Here is a 14,501-nt window from a genome sequence, read left to right on the forward strand (position 1 = left end):
AAGAATAATAAACCATTCAGGTTACGTGAATATGAGCCTCTGATCTTATGGCACCACAAAATTTAAAAAAAAAAATAAATTGATGTGTACGAATATATATTTGTGTTCTGAAATATTGTTAGGACAAATATTTGCTAATGATTTGGTTGAAACAACAAAACATGCATATTTCAATTTTATCCTTTTCTGTCAGCTAGTTTTTTCACAGAAAGACATAATGAGTAACTTATGCTTGAGGGGTAATTTAGTTCATAAAAATAGAAAATTATTTATTTATTTATTTTTAAAGATTTTTATTTATTGATTTGACACAGAGAGAGGGATCACAAGCAGGCAGAGAGGCAGGTGGGGGCAGGGGCGGGGGAGAAGCAGGCTCCCGCTGAGCAGAGATCCCGATATGGGGCTTGATCCCAGGACCCTGAGATCATGACCTGAACCGAAGGCAGAAGCTTTAACCCACTGAGCCACCCAGGTGCCCCTAGAAATTTATTAAAAAAAAAAAAAAAAAAAAAAGATATCATTATTCTTTCTAGTGATTTACGTCTTTAAAGCTTTTTTTTTTTTTTCCTTTCCTTGAGCAAATTGTCATGAGCCTTGGGATTCCTTTTTGACTGTAAAGGCATAGGCTTCTTTGAAATAACAGTGTTCAAATTACTTAAATGTATATTCATTTTCCTTCTGCAGGTATACTGATAATTTTATTATAAGCACATATATATATGCACTTTATTTTTATTTTAGTGAATGAATATATAATTAAAATAAAAAAAGGATGCCCATTTAAGCTTGATAAAAAGTACACAGTAGGGGATAAAAAATTTTTTTTTTTGCATAATTTAAGATAGCAAGACGAGTGGACTTCCGAACACTGGCACCAGAGGAACCAAGCATAATGCCACCATCCTGGAAATCTAGGTTTATGAGTATTCAGCTCACAGGTGAAGTAGCAGGAGAAAGGAGAGTCTGTATTGGGGAAAATGCTGACAGATGGCAGATTTGCTGATTCCTTCTCTCATAATGAAGCAGGATGCTCAGTGAGAGTTGCAAGCCAGATATTAATGCGTTTTTCATTTACTAAGGCCAAGCAGGTTTTATTGCTGCAAGAGGTAATGCTTCTAGGTGCTGTTAGACAGCAGACAGTTTATTCAAATACTAAATTAGATTACTAAAGGTAAAGAAACAGTGCTAGAAAAACAAAATTAAAATAAATCCACAGTACAACATTTTTTTTAGAAGCTGATATCAGAGATCTATCTATTCAGATAGATGCTATATATACATTACATATTGTATATACTATGTTATATATTACTCCTACGCGCATAAACACATGTATACCCATATAACTATATGTAAGGAGTTTTTCCCATCCAAGTACTTAGGCATATTTATACTTTGTAAGTGATATCCTGGTGCTGGTTATTAAGCTCTTGTCTCAGATCTAGCTCCATCCTTCTACACTCAGCTTAGTGATCTTGGGGCTGGAAGTCTGAAAACTACATCTCCGCTTTGCCTGCTGTCTCCCCGCTGTCTCCCTGTTACCCTCCACCAAAAGAAACTGCTGGAGGGTGACTGGAAGGCCAGAGACTCGTTCCTTCTCCTTCATATCTTGTTGGCTTCCCATTGCTCTGGGACTCCTGCGAGGAGCTCTATCTCACAGCAGCAGCAATGCCTTCTCCGGGTAGCATTTGGATCTAGCCCGCAGTTTTTCCTAACACAAGCAGGACCAGTCTGATGCAGCCTCCTGAAACCTCATCTCAGAGGTGTGGGTTTGAGTCCCATGGGTGCCTCTGCAAATCCAGAGACACCAGCCCCCGCCAAGCTGGATGCCCTTCTCCAAGAGCTGCATCTCCGTCCTCCAGGGCCTCTTCCCCAGCCTCCAAGTTGAATAATGTTAGCTTCCTCCATTTTCCTGTGCAGGTGTGAGGGGTTGTAACTGCTTCCTGTGATTGCTCCTTCCCCGCTAACTTCTCATCTTGCCTTTACAGTTGCCAAGTTAATAACTTTACTGCAAGTTAGTATATTGTTAAACATTTCAATTTCTCTCTGTTACAATTACCGGCATAATTTTTCCCTCCTGACTGAATGCTGATACAGGTGTTATGCAGAAAACTCAGAAATTTCATAGCATATTAGTTCAATAGCAGGTGGGAAAATGCAGTTCTAGTATTGCATGTATAGAAAATAAAATTTTTCTTGAAGCCCAACTGTTATCTGAGGTGTTCTAGCTATTTTATTAATAACAATAGAAAAAGAAATTACCAATGAAACAAAAGTTTCTAGCTGAAGGTGGTCTGCATTAGTACCCAAATACTCTTTGGAAACATACGAAATCGAGTTCTCATTTGTTGCTAGCTCTACCAAGCCTCTAACCCCTACTTGAGGTCTCAGCTTATACCTCCACTGGCAATTTTATGTTGACTTTTATCTGAACATTCAAGGCTAATCAACCCTGCATTATTCCCCTCCTTGCCATCTTTGTCGTTGCCCCATTATGATACCCCATTATGTCACCTATTTTTTTTTTACCCTTAATTTTCATCCCAGATTTCACCCTCTGTGATGCTTTCCTCAAGATCCAACCTCTTGGGGCACCTCCGTGGCTCAGAGGTTAAAGCATCTGCCTTCGGCTTGGACCATGATCCCAGGGTCCTGCAATCCAGCCGTATCAGGCTCTCTGCTCATCAGGGAGCCTGGTTCCTCCTCTTTCTCTGCCTACCTCTCTGCCTACTTATGATCTCTGTCTGCCAAATAAATAAATAAAATCTTAAAAAAAAAAAAGATCCAGCCTCCCATTGTGCTTGACTTTCTAGTCTTTTGACTGTGACCTCTGCAAAGTTCACTGAATGTTAAGCAAAATGTGTATTTAAGCTGTTTACAGAATGTTCACTATACTTTTAACTTAAAAAAAAAAAATTCCAACCCTAAAGTTTCCACTTCATTGCAAATCTCTAAACGAGGTGCTCAGGTCCAGCCCTGCGGTCTAGACCCCTCCCTGTCTTCCCGGTTCTAGATCAGGTAGCTTCCGGTGTGCTCCTATAGATTGTTTTGTCTAACTAAGGATCCCATGTGCCTTCCAGTTGGGGCATTCTCCCTATTTCTAAAAGCCACCTCCAGATAATTCCTGGCATTTAGCATCAGGCGTTGTAAGTGCATGTTGTCTGGTTTTCGTGCTCATTCACGGACCGTTGGTTGACTCCTCCCATTCAGTCTTGTGTGATTTCCTACCAGCGTTGTTACTGCTGCCATTATTACTGCCCCAGTTCATTCTCCAGGCTTTCACTGAATCAATGTTTTCTTCCTAAAATGCTTAACTCTTCCTGTCACGTAGATGCATGCAATCCTTCAGGGCATCTGTACTGTAAACTCCATCCCGGGTCCTCAACCTTCATTTACCTCTCCAGCCTCATATCTCCCAAAATCTACCTTCACCTTTGATGTGGAACTCTAGTTCCAAGATTAGTTAAGCTCCTGAAGTTAAAAAGAATATATTTTATTTACATTTCTTAAATTAAAAGTATATATGTTTTTTACTTCAGGCCACAACAACTGTTTCATAATGATGGTCCTCTCTCCATTATTTTCCTGGTTAAGTTTTATTTTCCTGTCTGGTTTCACTTTCTGTTATAAGTCTTGGGGCCCCAGTTCTGGATTAAGCAATTTTCCACATGCTCCTATGTACTGTTATGAATGACTATTATCTGATTTGTCATTCTGTTTTAATTGTCCTCCCATAAAACTATGATTCTTTTATGGGTAAGTGCCTCATTCATAATGTACATCTCTAGTGTATAGGGGCTAATAAGAAGACAGAGATATACTAATAAATAATGCCAAAAAAAATGAAGAATGAGCAAATCAAGTGTTTAAATTAGGCTAAATCCAACATGTATTTAAGAATCAGGGCCAACACCTTCATAGGAATTTTCAAACAGCTGAGAAGAGCACACACATGTTCATTTATAAAAATTCAAATTTAATCACAGGCACACTGTAGCAAACAAGCAAGGAATCATTGAAGGCTATGAATAAAAGTAAGATAGCTAACTATTAACTACATGAAGAGTTTTTCTGCCACATTTATTTATTTAAGCCACATGAAAACATTGCTTTTTACTTATCATTTTGGTAAAGTTTAGAAAGTTAGATTAAATGTTGTAGACCTAAGAGTGTGAGTAACCAGTACGTTCACAAATTTTTGCTGGGTGTATAAATTGGTACAACTTTTCTAATAAAATTTTACAACATTTGTAAAAATCACAAATGCACATACTCTTTCTGCTAAGTTTATTCAACTTCCAGAAATTTATTCTATAGGTATAAAATGGTGTAAAATGACTCATTAACTAATATATAAGACTACAGACAACATTGTCTCTTATTTTTTTTTTCAAAGATTTTATTTATTTATTTGACAGACAGAGATCACAGGGAGGCAGAGAGGCAGCCAGAGAGAGAGGAAGGGAAGCAGGCTCCCTGCTGAGCAGAGAGCCCGGTGCGGGACTCGATCCCAGGACCCTGGGATCATGACCAGAGCCAAAGGCAGAGGCTTTAACCCACTGAGCCACCCAGGCGCCCCAACATCGTCTCTTTTTTGAAAAGATTTATTTATTTATTTTAGAATGGGGGGAGGGTGCAGCTGGAGAAGGAGAGAGAAGCCCGAGCAGACTCCTTACTGAGTGTGGAGCCTGATGTGGGGCTTGATCTCACGACCCTGAGATCATGACCTGAGCTGAAATCAAGAGCTGGACGCTTAACGGACTGAAATACCCAGGTGCTCCTAAAGTGGTATTTTAAAAGCTACCTTCTGGAGTTGTGAGGGTTAAGTGAGAAAATGTCTGTAATATCTCTGCAGATCCAAGAGTAAGGATGGAGCTGGGCTAGAAATGGGAGAAGAAGCCCTTGTGCCAGCCACTTAGTTCCTCTGTCCTGTTGTATCGGCTTTATTCTGTTTATTCTCACATATTTTACTGTTTGTGGCTGCAGTTTAGCTTTCTCAATATGGCAAGCTGACAATCTCCTAGTAAAACTTAATAACACATCCAGCACTGAGGAGAAAATGGTTTCCGTATCTAATTTGCCAATCTAAATTTCTCAATAAAGGAACTTATTAGCACAACTTGGATCCGTGTCTACCCCTGAAACAAACAACTGTGGCTGGGAGGCTGGGTCACAGTTGAGTAAGAGTTCCGGTCCCATACTATGACAGAGAGAGAAAGAATAACAATGTAACCCCAGAAATAGGATACTCCTCAAACAGTAGATTAGGAGGAGTCTATTGTTCACTATACAAAGTTACATTTTTTACTGTGATTTAATTGAAAACTTAGCATGTATAAGAATATAGTCAAATTTATTATAATTTAGAAATGATGGATTATAATTATACAGTAAAATAGTAATAATTAGACATTATTACATTCAAAAAGTTCAACCTATATGTATCTATTTTTTAAAAAAATTATCTTATTTTTTCAGTGTTCCAAGATTCATTGTTTATGCACCACACCCAGTGCTCCCTGCAATACGTGCCCTCCTTAATACCCGCCACCAGGCTCACCCAACCGCCAACCTCCTCCCGTCCAAAACCCTCAGTGTTTCTCAGAGTCCACAGTCTCTCATGGTTTGTCTCCCCCTCTGATTTCCCCCAACTCCCTTCTCCTCTCCATCTCCCACTCTCCTCCATACTAATCCTTATGCTCCACAAGTAAGTGAAACCATACGATAATTGACTTCTCTGCTTGAGTTATTTCACTTAGCATAATCTCCTCCAGTCCTGTCTATGGCCACAATTGCCAAACTGTGGAAAGAGCCAAGATGCCCTTCAACAGACAAATGGATAAAGAAGATGTAGTCCATATGTACAATGGAATACTATGCCTCCTTCAGAAAGGATGAATACTCAACTTTTCTATCAACCTGTATTTAAAAATGAGTGTATGTACCTAATATTTGTGCATTGCTACATGAATTATCTTTCTAGGATAGAAATTTTCAATGAAAAAATTAAAAAAAAAAACAAAGTTGGCATTTTCAATTTTTGTCCATTGTTCCACATACTCTTACTTTACAAGGGACACCGAAATATTTTATTATTTTATTTTATTTATTAAAATATTTTATTTATTTGAGAGAGAGATAGAGAGAACAGGAGCTGGGGAAAGATTAGAGAGAGGGGGAAAGAGACAAGCCGACTCCCTGCTAAGCAGGGAACCTGATGTGGGGCTCAATCCCAGGACCCTGAGATCATGACCTGAGCTGAAATCAGATGCTTAACCAACTGAGACACTCAGGCACCCCCTAAATATTTTATTTTTAAATAAACATAGTGAAATATATTCCTTTGTATGACATGATTGTTAAGGAAATGATGATAAAAAGTTGGTATAAATAACCCTGGAGATAGCTGTGAATAACCAAAACACACCTGAACTTGTTCTATATAAACTGATCCATGGTATGGACAAAACATTCTATTCCCCTTTTAAAATTAAATTCAAGAAGTGATACAAACAGTCAGAGATTATTAACTATAATATTTTCCATCTGCCATGGTCATTAGTCCTGAGTAGAGAAAGAAGTCGATGAATCTTTCATTAGTATTCTTGACTGTGAGCCTGACTCAAATAATGTCTGGACTTAGGGGAAAAATGCAAACAAAAGATTCAACCATGTTTACTTCAACATGCACACATGTTGGCTAATGTCTAGAACACATGTTCAGGAAGTTGAATGGGAAATGTATCATCAATACAATATTGTCAGCATTCCTGACATTTTGCTAATACTATCAGTATAAAGCTCCAATTATATCAGTACTGTTCATAATTTGTATGTTTGTAAAAAGAATATCTGTATTATGAAGGCTATTCAGTTGTTCCTTTTTTTTTTCAAGAAAAACTAACATTTTGGAATTGTGAGTCAATTTTCCAACATCTTTCCCCCCATAAGGGTATTCTAATGAACTCATGTTGGTGAAATATAGACTTTGAATCCTAGCTATTTCCCTTATGACCTCCCAATACTTGCTTCCACAAACATGTTACATCTGTTCTATTCTCTTGGATCCAACAATCCCTAGTACAATACAGGGGGCATAGTAAGAGCTCAATATATATTCATTGACCATTGAATGAAATCATAAAATATTTACTCATTTGCCTTTCAATATGTCAATAACATACACATTTCTACACCTGCCTATATTAGTTCCATGTCTGGAAATTTCTATCCACTCCTCTTGACTTCATTAAGATCTGTCCTTAGAGACCAAAATCACTTCTATCTCATTTCCTGACTATCTTTGTGAACATTGATTATCACTGAAACTATATGGCTTATTGTTTTTTCCCAAGTAATTATACCATCATTTAAGAGGTACTTACGTGTGTGTGCTGCTTCCTAGACTGTTTTCTCAGATCTCTGAAGTAGTACGGTACTGCAGTATGCTTTGGTACTATGTCTAAATTTACTTTTTCTTTCAAGTACTTTGCTGAGCATCTTTCTTATAAAAGGTCCTCATTCATATCCCAGCATTTTACAGAGATTCTGCATTTTAAAAAATCAGGTTTGACCATCTATAGTTGTTTTGAAAGTACGTCTTACCATGGGATAATACTAGGTAGATACCATGTCTCTCCAAGACAGAGGTTTTGTTTTCACATATGAAGACAAAACATGAAATCTGTCTTGATCTTTCCTTGTTTTAAGTAGCTCTTTGCAGAAGCAAAGTTTTCCTAAAGTACACTATCATTTATAAATCTTAAAAAAGCTGCAGTGTGACAATTATTGGTAAAATTTGTTGACTCATCAACTTGGACATAGAAGCAATTGTTTATCAGTTTATTACGCAAAGCCTCCTGAGCATCATGTGACATATTATCAATATATCAACTTATTATACTTTATGAGGGTGGAATCTTTTCAATTTCTTATACCACATCTTGACCAAGCACTATTCCTATAATTTTGTATGCTGGCATTAATAGATTCTCACCAACTATGTGATTTTGCTTTTCTGGGAAATAACTTCTCAATAATTTGTTTCTTGAAGTTTTCACTAACTTTTTAAAAGAAGTTATACTGTTTGAAATTCCAGTTCCTGTTTAATCAGTACGTTCATTTCTCAGCTGCTGTGATGTTTTCTTTAAGCTGCTTTACTACCCAGCTGGAGACATTGTAGCATAGGTACAATAAGATAGGACAACTTGGATCAGTAGCCTGTGAAGGACCTGGTGATGAGCAGTTTTCATTACAACAAAGGATTTGTTTTGTGTCTCTGTTGCACTAGTGTAGTGAAGGGAGAATTGTAATTCTTTATCACTAATATTGTAAAAATTATTCATAGTTCTAGATCTTACAATCCTTTTCTTCTAACTCATAAGTCACCTTAAACACACAGACATACACGCATTGAACTATCAGACATGTTTGTAAAATGTAAAACTAATAAAATATAAAACAGAAGGGTGTTATAAATGAGAAGAGTAAAAGCATGAAAACTTCACAATACAATTTACTTCTAATCTACCTAAGCCATGTTTTGTAGCATTTAAAACAGCAGAATGACAGGGGTAGCTGGGGGACAATATGTAAAAATTCCTTCTTTATGACTAACATTTCCCTGTGATTGGGGCCCCTGGGTGACTCAGTCCATTAAGTGATTAAACATCTGCTTTGGACTCAGGTCATGATCCTGGGGTCCTGGGATCAAGCTCCCACGTCACTGAGCTCACAGCTGAGTGGGAAGCCTGCTTCTCCCTCTTCCCCCTGCTTGTGTTCCCCGTCTCTCAAATAAATAAATAAAATCTTTAAAAAAGTAAAATTTCCCTGTGATTTAAAAAAAATTATTTTTAAATCATTGGAGTAAAGCATGATCTTGGGAGCTTGGGGGAGCTTGGGGGAGCTTGGGGAGCTAACTGAAGAGGGGCGTAGAATGAAAGAATCAGTTGTTGGTCTCTCTGAGCAATAAAATACTCACCAATTATCAATAGCCTTTCTCAGCTCACTGAGCCTGGACTCAGCCAAAGGAGCGTAGTTCTTCTGTACACGACAACCGGGGCCTGAAAGTCCTCCAGTACAATTGGTAAAGAGGCCATCTACTACCCATCATTGTAAGCACCAATATCACATGGCATGTAAAGAAAACAACACTGTTTTTGTTTCATCACATTCTTTCACAGAGACCCTGATGACTTCTTGCCGAAAGCAGGGTTCCATGGAGCCCTGGTTGAGAAACTGTAGTAGTAGAAATTTAAGGATGATAGTATAGTGATGATAAAGGTGAAGAAACAGAACTGGATTTATTTCAATTCTATCATTTTGTCTGTGCATTTGGATATTTTGGGGGTATGTATTTAAAATTAAGACAGTGGAGGGGCCTGGGTGGCTCAGTGGATTAAAGCCTCTGCCTTCGGCTCAGGTCATGATCCCAGGGTCCTGGGATTGAGCCCTGCATTGGGCTCTCTGCTCAGCAGGGAGCCTGCTTCCCTTTGTCTCTCTCTGCCTGCCTCTCTGCCTACTTGTGATCACTGTCAAATAAATAAATAAATAAAATCTTTAAAATTAAGACAGTGGAATGGGGTGAGATATGAAATATAACAATTTTGCTTGGTGCACATTTGAATAAACACATGAGGTATTTTACTCAATTTGAGTAATGTATTTTTATTTTAAAGATTTTATTTACTTACTTGAGAGAACAGGAACAAGTGGAGAAAGGAGTGGAGGTGGGAAGAGGCAGAGTTGGGGAGGGGCAGAGGGAGAGGGAAAAGTGGGAAGCCTACCGGTGGGATGAAGCTGGATCCCAGGACTCTTGAGATCATGACCTGAGCCAAAGGCAAATATTTAACCAATTGGACCAGCCAGGCGCCCCTTGAGTACGGTCTTTAAATTCGATATTTATTGTTTAAAATTTGTTCATTTTAAAATAAAATTGAAAATGAATGGTTATCACTGATTATTGCATTATTACTGAAAATAATTTTGTTGGGTGGACCAGTGCTAATAAATAATCTGGATGCATGAGGCCAATTGACTTACTGTATTTTAACTTCATGAACTGCATTTGGATGCATGTTAATTCTAGCAAAATAGTCTGTTCATGTATTGCACTAATTTAATCGTTTAACTTGATCTTGTTTCCAATGTTGTGTTACTATAAAGAGAAAAGACAGTGAAATAACACAAGCAGTAAACCCCTCTTCTGCAGCTATACTTCTTTAGGTTTCAGTTATCTGTGGTCAGCCATGGTCCAGAAGCAGATGATCTTCTGTCTGACTTATCAAATCAGTAGCAGCCTTAACACTAGATCGCAGTGTCTCTGTCATTCCCCCACTTGGTCTCATCATGTAGACATTTTATCAGCTCATATCATCCCAAAAAAGGTGAGTAGAGTACAGTAAGAGATTTGGAGAAAAAATACATGTGCATAACATTTATTACAGTCTATTGTTATAATGGTTCTATTTCATTATTAAGTGGTATTGTTAATCCCTTACTCTGCCTCATTTATAAATTAAACGTGATCATAGGTACGCACATATAGGAAAAACATGGTATGTGGGGTTTGGTACTAGCAGTGTTTCTAGCCATAAGGGTCTTGGAATATATCCTTCATGGATAAGAGGGGATGGCTGTGCATTATTGCCTCCCTCTCTATCGAAGCTTCTATAGCTCTCATTACCTCTGGTGAAATAGGTATAACATTTTAATTATTTGTTTCAACCATCACATTTCCAATTTTTAGAAATTCTCTTCAGGCTTTTTTCAAATATGCTTTATTCTTTTTTAGTAATTATTCATTTTTTACATTTTCAAAATTTTGTTTGCGTATACTACATTTAATAAATATACAATAATTATGATACCTTTATGATTTGATTCAACTATTCCTGACTTCTGCTTTTGGCCATGTTGTCTTGTTTCTTTATATGTTTTACAATTTAAAAATATATATTTGTAATTCATATTTTGGGGGATTTTTTTCTGTGAAGTCCTATGATATCCCCTTGAGTCTGGGAAAGGTAGTCTTTATTGTAGGTGACAGTTTATGCCCAGGTAGCAATTGAGAGAGTTACAGTGGGGAGAGAGAGATAATGGCTTTTCACCCATTTATTAACAACTGGATAATAATAATAATAATCCACTCAATGAGTGCTTTCCTGATAACTGGCATAGCACTAGGGAAATGTGGTAGGAACTGAACATCTTTTTGAGTAAGAACTCTAAAACATTAGCCCCCCCCTTTTTTTGATACCCTGCTACTTCCTATACAACATTGTTATCCCTCTAAGGGGAATGTGGAAATATTTCAACATAATCATTTCATAGTAAAAAGTATAGATTACTTGGGGTGTCAGGGTGGCTCAGTTGATTAAGCGTCTGACTTTTGATTTCGGTTCATGTCATGATCTCAGGGTCGTGAGATTGAGACCCATGTTGGGCTCCATGCTCAGTGTGAGTCTGCTTGGGGTTTTCTCTTTCTCCCTCTGCTCTGCCCCCACCCCAGCTCACACTCATGCACACTGTGCTCTCCCCACCTCAGGAAATCAATCAATCAATCAATCTTCAAAATAAAAAGTACAGATTACTTATGGAGAGAGAGGACAGGTTCAGTTTGTTTTTCACTGTATTTGTCCGTATTGTTTATTCTATTTTGTACTCTTTTAACTTCTTAAGATTCATGGAATTCAGTTTTATTTCTACAAAGTTTTTTCTTTAACATTCATTGACACTGAGAACAAGTTAGTTTTTAAATTCATTAAATTTACCTTTAATATGAGGTAAAAATTGTTCTTTCCACTTGACATGTAAGAAAACTGAATCTCAAAAGAGGTTAAGTAATTTGCTTAAGTTCACACAGGCGTGCCTACCACAAAAGTCCCCTGTTTTCCAGTGGCTCACTGCATCACTAATGAGTGTCTTACTAGGTGACAGCCTAATTGCTGGATTTCAAAGCAAAAGATGAAATGTCTTTTAAAACATTACAATCCAAAAAAAAGACTGATTATTTCTATTGAGATGAGATAGCTTATACTAAAATTATGTACAATTATGGAGTACAAAGAAAAGATGATTCAGAGTTGAAGTTGAGGGGAAGAGATTTTTCTAGGGATAAGACACTAGCCTAGAGTTCAAGTGGCACTGAGACAGAGCTACTGAGGAACCCCCAGACTCACTTTGTTATTATATTATACTACTCACATAATTATTATTCACTTATAAGGGTAATTACTTTGAATAAGGAGTTCAAAGAAGGAATTACTCCTATCTACAAAAAATAATCATAAACAAAAATAATGCTAAATATTTCAGTATGGCTTTGTTCCTGAAGGCAAAGAAATGTGATCAATAAAATCTTACAGTGATTAAAAAAAAAAGTCTTAGTGTGATACCCTTACGTTCATTTAAGACTATGGAGTAGTTAGCAGGTACTTGGCAATTTGCAGAATTTACTTAACTTGAAATAGTCTCCTTGCCACTTACCATCCATTCCTACATATTCATTAATATTAACAAAAACTTATAAAATGGTATTTGAAAACTAAATGTGAACCACTGAACATTCATTTTTTGAGAGGTGCCTTTTTATAATTTATCATCCTAGATAATATTTATGCAGTTCTCTCCCTTTTTAAATGTATGTTATTTCACATTTCTTGGCTTCAGAAAATTCAAACTTGAGCAAAAGAAAATGAACAAGAATTTATAATCTTTTCAAAAATGTCATTTTGAAAAATTTTATATTTATTGAAAAGTTGCAAAAATAATACAAAGAATCGCCATATAAATTGCTGAAATTCCCCTCAAATTAACCTTTTCATCTTATTTGCTTTATTATTCTTTCTCTCTCTCTCCATGTGTATATGTGTGTGTGCTTTTATCTGTAATATCTGAGAGTAAGTTGCAGAACCAATGCCTTATCTCTAAATAATGGGGAGATGGAGAGTAGAAGTGAGTTGGGGGGAAATTGGAGAGGGACACAAACCATGAGAGACTGTGGACTCTGAGAAACAAACTGAGGGTTTTGGAGTGGAGGTGGTCGGGTGTTGGGTGAGCCTGGTGGCAGGTATTATGGAGGGCACGTATTTCATGGAACACTGGGTGTGGTGCATAAACAATGAATTCTGGAACACTGAAAAGAAATAAAATAAAATACAAAAAAAAAAGCAACAGTGAACATTTTTAAAAATTTCACATGTATTTTTTAAAAGCAAGAATTCTTTTATATAACCTCAATATTTTGAAAATCAGAAAAGCAATATTGACACAATATTAATAATTAAGTTATAGATACTCAAATTTTGTAACTGTTCCATTAACTTTTTTATAAAGAGAAAAAACCTCAGTGATTCAGGATCCAGTTCAAAGCAGGATTACATTTTTTTTTTTTTTAGATTTATTTATTTATTTATTTATTTATTTGACAGAGAGAGATAGAGATCACTAGTAGGCAGGAGGCAGGCAGAGAGAGGGGTAGGGGGGGAAGCAGGCTCCCTGCTGAGCAGGTAGCCGGATGCGGGGCTTAATCCCAGGACGCTGAGACCATGACCTGAGCTGAAATCAAGAGTCGGGCATTCAAACAACTGAGCCACACAGGCATCCCTGGCTTTCATAACTTTTCTGAAAATCACAGGCCATTTTGTAAAAAGTCACTTCATTTGCATTTTCTGGTGTTTCCTCATGATTAGATTAATGTGATGCAATTTTGGTAGGACTATCACCAAAGGGATCCTGTGTTTGTGTAAATGAATCATAAGAGGAAGCCCATGATGTCAGTCAGAATTCATGCTCTTTTATGGGCATTATGGGTAGATCAACAAGTCCTCTCCGCTGCAAAAACTGAACAAGAGACTACAGTAGTATGAATCAAGAAGCTCAGTATTGGTATAATCTTAATTTTGATTTAACATTGAATTTCTAACTTTTATTTGGTTTCCTTAAGGTCATATTCAGAAATAATTAGTATTTGTTACATATACACCTAATTCATTGTATATAAATACTAAACATAAATATGGTATATAAATATAAATATATGGTGAATATATATGAATAAGTTAGCATATATGATATATATATTTTAGCATGTATTTCATGGGGCAAATAATTTTTAGACTTATGAATATGCTAGGCATAGGCATGGAATAAAATATTATTTAGGTAAATAACACCTCTGTTTTTTATTGATGACAAAAAATATTTCAGTTTAAGGGAAAGTATCAATTTGGGCATTGAGAGTCTTGGGTTTTAGTATTTGTGCTGATTTTGCCAACACTTTAAGACTTTGTGTAAGATAATTATTTTTTCTAAGTAGCACTTTCCATGATTATTTAATGAGATAATAGAATACAATACTGTAATTTATCTACTCTCAGGGGAGCTATAAGAATAAAATTAAACTAATATATAATATTGACTTTAATTAAAATTATTTTAGAAACACAGTATTACTTTATGAATCAATAGTTCACAACAGAAGTGACCAGGCTGAAAAATCT

Source organism: Lontra canadensis, unplaced genomic scaffold, assembly GCF_010015895.1.
Source record: "Lontra canadensis isolate GAN:19392208 unplaced genomic scaffold, GSC_riverotter_1.0 scaffold46, whole genome shotgun sequence".
Lineage (NCBI taxonomy): Eukaryota > Metazoa > Chordata > Mammalia > Carnivora > Mustelidae > Lontra > Lontra canadensis.